At 45.3% G+C, this 7,909-nt stretch overlaps 1 long non-coding RNA gene across 1 annotated transcript in view; it reads right to left on the bottom strand.

Annotated features, from left to right (window-relative positions):
* The window catches only part of LOC307204263, a 42,649-nt gene that overhangs the window by 18,130 nt on the left and 16,610 nt on the right, over window positions 1-7,909 (bottom strand). The window contains exon 2 of the long non-coding RNA XR_013833552.1: window positions 7,446-7,551. This is a non-coding gene — a long non-coding RNA (uncharacterized lncRNA). The remainder of the gene's footprint in view (window positions 1-7,445; window positions 7,552-7,909) is intronic.

Consider the following 7,909-nt stretch of genomic DNA (forward strand, 5'->3'; position numbering starts at 1 on the left):
CCCATTGTTCAGTCCCAGCTCCTGCCAACCTAGCAGTTCGAAAGCACGTCAAAGTGCACTGTTAATTGTTTTTACAGTGGTACCTCGGGTTACAGAAACTTCAGGTTACAGACTACACTAACCCAGAAATAGTACCTCGGGTTAAGAACTTTGCTTCAGAATGAGAACAGAAAATGCGTGCCGATGGTTAGCTAAAGTGATACCTCAGGTTAAGAACAGTTTCAGGTTAAGAACGGACCTCCAGAACAAATTAAGTTCTTAACCTGAGGTACCACTGTATTCTGATTTCATATGGCTAAATTTTGTAAGCTGCCTAAGGGGTCTTCTGTGGAAAGGCAGGATAGAATTCTTATAAACAAACCAATAAGGTTGCAATAAGGCTCCATATATTTATGAGTCTCTTCTCTATGTGGCATTTTAAGTTTAATTCCTTCAATGTAGATTTGATTAGAGTCTCTATAGGTCACTCTAATATGATGTATGTGTCAACATGCACAGCTTAAATAGCAGCTTTTGTGTTACCACCTGCAGGAATGATGAAAACCTGCAGCAATTCTGAATGAAAAATAAAACGTGATCTTAAAACGAAACAGAAAAAAAAGTGCAAGTAGATAAATAGGTACCACCCCGGTGGGAAGGTAAATGGTGTTTCCGTGTGCTGCTCTGGTTTCGCCAGGAGTGGCTTAGTCATGCTGGCCACATTACCCAGAAAAACTGTCTGTGGACAAACACCGCAACCCCAGAGTTGTTCACGACTGGACTTAACTGTCAGGGCTCCTTAATCTTTACCATTACATTGGATTGCACAGTAACGATTTTAAATACACCTCCCATATATTACACTGGAAGTGAGAGCTGGACCATAAAGAAGGTCGAAGAATTGATGCTTTTGAATTATGGTGCTAGAGGAGACTCTTGAGAGTCCCATGGACTGCAAGAAGATCAAACCTCTCCATTCTTAAAGAAATCAGCCCTGAGTGCTGACTGGAAGGACAGATCCTGAAGCTGAGGCTCCAGTACATTGGCCACCTCATGAGAAGAGATGACTCGCTGGAAAAGACCCTGATGTTGGGAAAGATGGAGGGCACAGGAGAAGGGGACGACAGAGGATGATATGGTTGGACAATGTTCTCTACTACTAACATGAATTTGACCAAACTGCGGGCGGCAGTGGAAGACTGGTGGAGTGCCTGGCGTGCTCTGGTCCATGGGGTCACGAAGAGTTGACTAAATTACAACAACATTACACTAGAAACTTTTGAGTGATATAGGACATCAGTCAAATGCTGCAAATGAAGAAGCGATATCATTTCTGCTTTTTGCACACAAGTCATCAGGGGAAAGCGCGAACGCAGTCCCCCACTACCACAAATTATGCAGTCGAGTTTCCCGCATTTGGGGAAATCGCAGGGGTCAGCACACCCGCAGTGCAATGGATGAGCCTCACCCTGGGAAAACCTCCTTCATGATCAAGGTGTCTCCCCTGCCAGGTAAGTATGCTTTCTCTTCAGACCGGACCCGGGCCGCCGTCCTGCCGTACCCCTTCAAAGCACAGCGACCATACCAAGCCCTGCCCGAGGGCCCCGTCCCCGCTTCCCTTCGCTCGCTCGCAGTCGGGCATCATCTACCGGTGCAGCCTGACGGATCTGCGATGTCTCCGAAGGCCCGCGAAGCCCGTTTCGTGCTCCCCCACAATGCTCTGCGGCGGCGCCTCATCTGCATGCGGGAGTGGCTCCGCCTCCTCCTCCTCCTCCCGCTCTTCCCAGCCAAGCCCCGCTCTGGCCAAAGGCTTCTGTTCCGTTGTACAGTACTTTGTACTGTCGAGCCCTGGGCGCCTTGCCTGCAATTATTATAAGCTGGAAAAATGCACCCTGTGCTGCTAATAGAAGTAGTGTGACTCATGCAACACGTTGGCAATTAATATACACAGAACAATAATTATACATACTTTATCAACCTTCTGAGAAAAATACAAAACATTAAATAAAGCCACATAGACTTGCGAACTGACCAGACTAAGATGAACTTATAATGTCTGGTTTCAATAGCAAATCAGTTTTTTAAGCTTAAGCCAAGAAAGAGTATTCTCTCTAAGATTGAATATCAATATATGTACAGTGGTACCTCGGGTTACATACGCTTCAGGTTACAGACTCCGCTAACCCAGAAATAGTACCTCGGGTTAAGAACTTTGCTTCAGGATGAGAACAGAAATTGTACAGCGGTGGTGCAGCGGCAGCAGGAGGCCCCATTAGCTAAAGTGGTGCTTCAGGTTAAGAACAGTTTCAGGTTAAGTACGTACCTCCGGAACGAATTAAGCACTTAATCCGAGGTACCACTGTATCAAGACTTTGAGATTCGACCACTGAAGAAGGCTGGAAAACTATATTGGGAGTGCTACCTGCAAGCCCCAGTAAAAGCCCCCCCCCCTTGGGGGTGAACAGCGGCCTCTTGATTACTTGGACTGCCAGGGTGAAACACGTGCAAAACGCCGGCACCCTGTCTCTACAACTCCACTAGCATCTCTCGGTATTTTGAATAACAACGAACTTACCTTTTGTTGGTATCTTCATGAACTTCTCTAAAAGACTGAGTTCAGCATTTGAAAAATCTATTGAAACCAGACATTATAAGTGCATCTTAGGCTTGTCAGTTCACAAGTCTCTGTGGCTTTATTTAATGTTTAGTATTTTTCTCGGAAGGTTGATGAAGTATGTATAATTATTGTTCTGTGTATATTATTGCCAACATGTTGCATGAGCTGCACTACTACAATTATTATAAGGGCAAGGACCAGACATGGTTTGGCTCCACAGCCTAAGAGACAGGCCAGGGCTGGTTATCCACCCCCAGATGTTGAAGAAATAGATTTCAGTGATTCCTAAGGCGTTATTGGGATGTAGGTGGCGCTGTGAGTTGAACCACAGAGCTTAGGACTTGCCGATCAGAAGGTTGGCGGTTCGAATCCCCACGACAGAGTGAGCTCCCGTTGCTTGGTCCCTGCTCCTGCCAACCTAGCAGTTCAAAAGCACGTCAAAGTGCAAGTAGATAAATAGGTACCACTCCGGCGTGAAGGTAAATGGCGTTTCCGTGCGCTGCTCTGGTTCACCAGAAGTGGCTTAGTCATGCTGGCCACATGACCCAGAAGCTGTACGCCGGTTCCCTCGGCCAATAAAGCGAGATGAGCGCCGCAACCCCAGAGTCGGCCACGACTGGAACCTAATGGTCAGGGATCCCTTTAACTTTCAGGCATTATTACTCACATTTGTGTGTCCAATTGGTCTGCCTCTATTGCTGTGCTCCTCTCATTCCCCACCCCTCAGCTACGGAGTCCAGCTCGGGACAAACTTTGTTAACCTAACTTGTAGTTAACAGAAATACCACAGAGAAGGCGATCGGAGGCACTTTCCCAAGGAAAAGCTACTGAGCAAAACGGAGGGAGAAGAGTTGCCGCGAAATGGATAAGCAGGAACCTGACCGAGTGCCTTGGCATTAAAAAGAAACGTGGGGTGCGGTTGGCAATGAGAACGCCATGAGAACTAGTGTGGAAATTAAAGGGAGATGGAAAAGAAACGCCCTTCAGCTATTACCTGAAGAATACTCAATATATATACAAGATTTCCACGAAATTGTCTGCAGAAAAGCTTATAAAGCCAGGACTTTGCACTGTTTCTTGTGGACATGCAATCTGTTCATGTTAGAACCGAACAGGGATGAGACCCAAACCATACTTGGTGCAACACTCTTCTCCCGGTGACCAACCAGGCAGACGTGTCTCTTTTCGGCACTTATGATTCCTAGCAAGTAGCACTCATCATCAGGCAACTTTAGCGACCAAAGTGCGACCAGCTTCCTGAAATGTTCATTTTTTTAAATCAGAATCGCGATGAAGTTGAACGTGGAATACAACGTAGAAAAAGAATATGAATAAAGCACATGAATTCTGTTTTTTGGTACACCAGTTGTCAGGGGAAAGCGCGAACGCAGTCCCCCACTACCACAAATTATGCAGTCGAGTTTCCCGCATTTGGGGAAATCGCAGGGGTCAGCACACCCGCAGTGCAATGGATGAGCCTCACCCTGGGAAAACCTCCTTCATGATCAAGGTGTCTCCCCTGCCAGGTAAGTATGCTTTCTCATCAGACCGGACCCGGGCCGCCGTCCTCCCGCACCCCTTCAAAGCACAGCGAGCAAACCAAGCCCCCCCGAGGGACCCATCCTCGCTTTCCTTCCCTCGCTCCTAGTCGGGCATCATCTACCGATCCATCCTGATGGAGCCCCGACCTCTCCGAAGGCCCGCGAAGCCCGTTTCGTGCTCCCCATAATGCCCCGCGGCGGCGCCTCATCTGCATGCGGGAGGGGCTCCGGCTCCGGCTCCGCCTCCTCCCGTTCTTCCCAGCCAAGCCGCGTACAGCCAGGGGCTCTTGCCTCTCTGATCCAGCGGCCGCTTTGGTTTAGTGCACCGCCGGAGAAGTTGTTTTAGACGGTTATTAGTTCCCTTCGTCGTCCTCGTGCTGCTGAGCACTCGGCCCCTTGCTTGCCAGGGCGATGACCAGACACGCTTGGCTCCATAACCCAAGTGGAGTTTTCCTCTTTTATATTCTAACCCCGTCCGAATCTATACATTATCTCAAATGTGCTTTCAAAACATATGTGGAATCCAACCCGAAAAAGCCTGTCTTTAAAAGACATTCTTTACACCTCAACAACAGAAATTTTGAATTCAGAAACACATTTTAAACAGTCACTAATGGTGGGACATTTTTAGAGTTGTGGTAAATTTAGAGTTTTAAATGTACCGAGGATGTTTGCCTCTTACCTCTGGGCACTGGAATACTTCTAATAACACTTCTTCTTGGGACATTTATAAGGTTCTGGAAAAATAAAGATGTTAGACGATGGTTGTGGGCATGGGCGTAGCCAAGGGTCAGCAGCGGGGGCAACTCCCTCCCCACAGATCATGGAAAACCTAATTAACTGACCAATCTCATCAGCTCTGCCCCCTAACAAAAGTCCTGCCCTCCCTAATAAAGTCCTGCTCCCCCCAAAAATCCTGGGTATGCCCATGGTTGGGGGCCTGCTAACTCAAGTTAGTAAAGCATCAGAGGGAGTTAGGTTGGGTTTGTACAGTACAGGGGTCAGCAACCTTTTTCAGCAGGGGGCCGGTCCACCGTCCCTCAGACCATGTGGTGGGTCGGACTATATTTTGAAAAAAAATAAGAACGAATTCCTATGCACAACAAATAACCCAGAGATGCATTTTAAATAAAAGCACACATTCTACTCATGTAAAAACATCAGGCAGACCCCACAAATAATCCAGAGATGCGTTTTAAATAAAAGGACACATTCTACTCATGTAAAAACACGCTGATTCCAGGACCATCCGCGGGCCGGATTGAGAAGGCAATTGGGCCGCATCTGGCCCACGGGCCTTAGGTTGCCTACCCCTGGTACAGTATATGGTGCTAGTCCCTTAATACAGGCACTATAGTATCAGTGGTGTCCTCAGATTATGACTTTTGGTTGCAACTTCAGGACCCCACCCAGCAGAATAAGTCGGAGGTCCTCAAAATTATGGAGAGCTGGCTTTCCAAATATACAATGTAATACAATTACCATATAAAGTGCCCCCCATAATACATTCAAATTGAGAGTCTAAATTCCAACTGCATGTGAACATGTTGTTGTTTTGTAATTTAGTTAAAGAATAAAAGGAGAATATCCTGGATGCCTAGATCCAGGTTTGGGGCAAGCATTCTTGGGTGAGAGAACCCCAGTAGAGATTTAAAATCACAAAACATGCAGTTAAGTAAAGCGTGTAAATTTAGGCTGCTAGACTTCTAAAATATCCCGTTCTAAGTTTCTTCCAAAGTTCTGTTCTTCCATTAGGATAGAGACCAAATGTTTCAAATATCAGATTCATGTGCTTCTCCATGCAGCAGCAATAAAAAACAGGCAGTACAACTTAGTTTCAACAATGGTAAGAGTTTCTAAATTATTTTTATAGGAACAAAAAGATGGCTTGTTAAAACTAAGCGATCTGGGCTTCGAGTAACTAGCACAGACATCCTTACTGGTCAAGTCCACATTATGGAAAAAGAATGAGAGAGAACAAAGAGTTTGGTAACCCTTCCTCCCAAGGTGAGAGGATGTGACCTAGCTAAGCCTGGCAGGACAGCTTACTCTGTGGTCTTAACCCCTTAATGGATTAGAGTTAAGCATATTGGTTATATGAGACTGGATTTACCCCCCCCCCCGCCGCCGCCCACATTTGATTATAGTAACAGCCCCACTTGCAGTACACAGCCATTGAATATATTTGAGCACCCCATGGTATGGAGATGTAGTGATGGAAAAAGTTACACCAGTTAAATGTCAGTCTCTCGGTTCAATGTGCTGCAGTGAGATGTGCTATTTTGCCAGAGGTTGCAGTAACAGTGGGCTCCACTTGCCATGGATTCAGCATGTTCCCCTTCAAAAACTCAGTGTCTCTGCATGGAACAATCAATTATAGTGACCAGGATTATAAACTGTTTATTATGACTAGCATAGTGCTTTGCCGTTTATGTGATACTGTGTTTGACAAGAGCTAAAAAGAAATACGGTGCCCAAGATGTTTCAGCAAAATGCCTTCCTCAGGGACAAACATTACCAAAGTCTTCTGTTTCAAAAGATGCTTCTTCCTCAGAGGTTTATTTAGGCTGCCTCTGACAAGCTACTGTTTTCAATAAATTATTTATTTGACTCCAATAAAAATGGTTCCGTATATGAAGTTACCTGGCAGGGGAGATACCATGATAACCAGGAAGGTGGTTTTCACAGGGTGAGGCTCATCCATTGCACTGAAAAGGAAGGAATCTCTAATTACCCCACCATGCAATTTGTTTTCCACGGGAAAGTGGCTACATTCATAAAATGTTGCTGTCTCCTTTTCTGACAGAGGCCCAGGTCACCTAAAATGGGATATGTTCTGGGAGAGAAATCAGATCCAGGCGCTGCTTTCCCAGTCATGGCAGTTTCATGACAAGAAATGCTGCACCTGTTGAACATATCAGTACCGTATACGGAACAGCTGTCAGGAAAGGAGGAGGCGGCAGCACTATGTTCAAGACCCTGGTACAAGTCAGGCACAGGGCTGACTTTTTCTTCTTCTTTTAATGAGGACCAGTAACAGGCCTGTCCAGTTCTTTCCCGGATTGGGAAAAGACAGAACCTTTCCAATATAGTAAAACGTGCTTAATGTGAAACACTCTCTCTACAGGTGCTCCTTTAACCTAGCGGCAGCAGTAAGGTTTTAAGCGCCAGTCATCTTGGCCGTATTCGCTTTTTATTTACAGAACACTTTGTATGCCACCGTTTCATTGACAGAAAAATCAATGCAGTTCGATATATATATATATATACATACACACACACACACACACACACACACACATATATACACACAGTGGTACCTTGGGTTAAGTACATAATTCGTTCCAGAGGTGTTCTTAACCTGAAACTGTTCTTAACCTGAAGCACCACTTTAGCTAATGGGGCCTCCTGCTGCTGCCGCGCTGCTGGAGCACAATTTCTGTTCTCATCCTGAAGCAAAGTTCTTAACCAGAGGTAATATTTCTGGGTTAGCGGAGTCTGTAACCTGAAGCGTATGTAACCTGAGTTACCACTGTATACACACTATACACACACACTATATAATACAATACAATACAATACAATACAATACAATACAATACAATACAATACAATACAATACAATATAATATAATATAATATATACACACACACACTACATACATACACATAAACACATAAACACATACACACATAAACTATATATATACTATCTATATATCTATACACACACAAAACCCACACATTTTCAGATCGCCAGCAAACTACTGGG

The sequence above is a fragment of the Podarcis cretensis genome (assembly GCF_951804945.1).
Source record: "Podarcis cretensis genome assembly, chromosome: 1".
Classification (NCBI taxonomy): domain Eukaryota; kingdom Metazoa; phylum Chordata; class Lepidosauria; order Squamata; family Lacertidae; genus Podarcis; species Podarcis cretensis.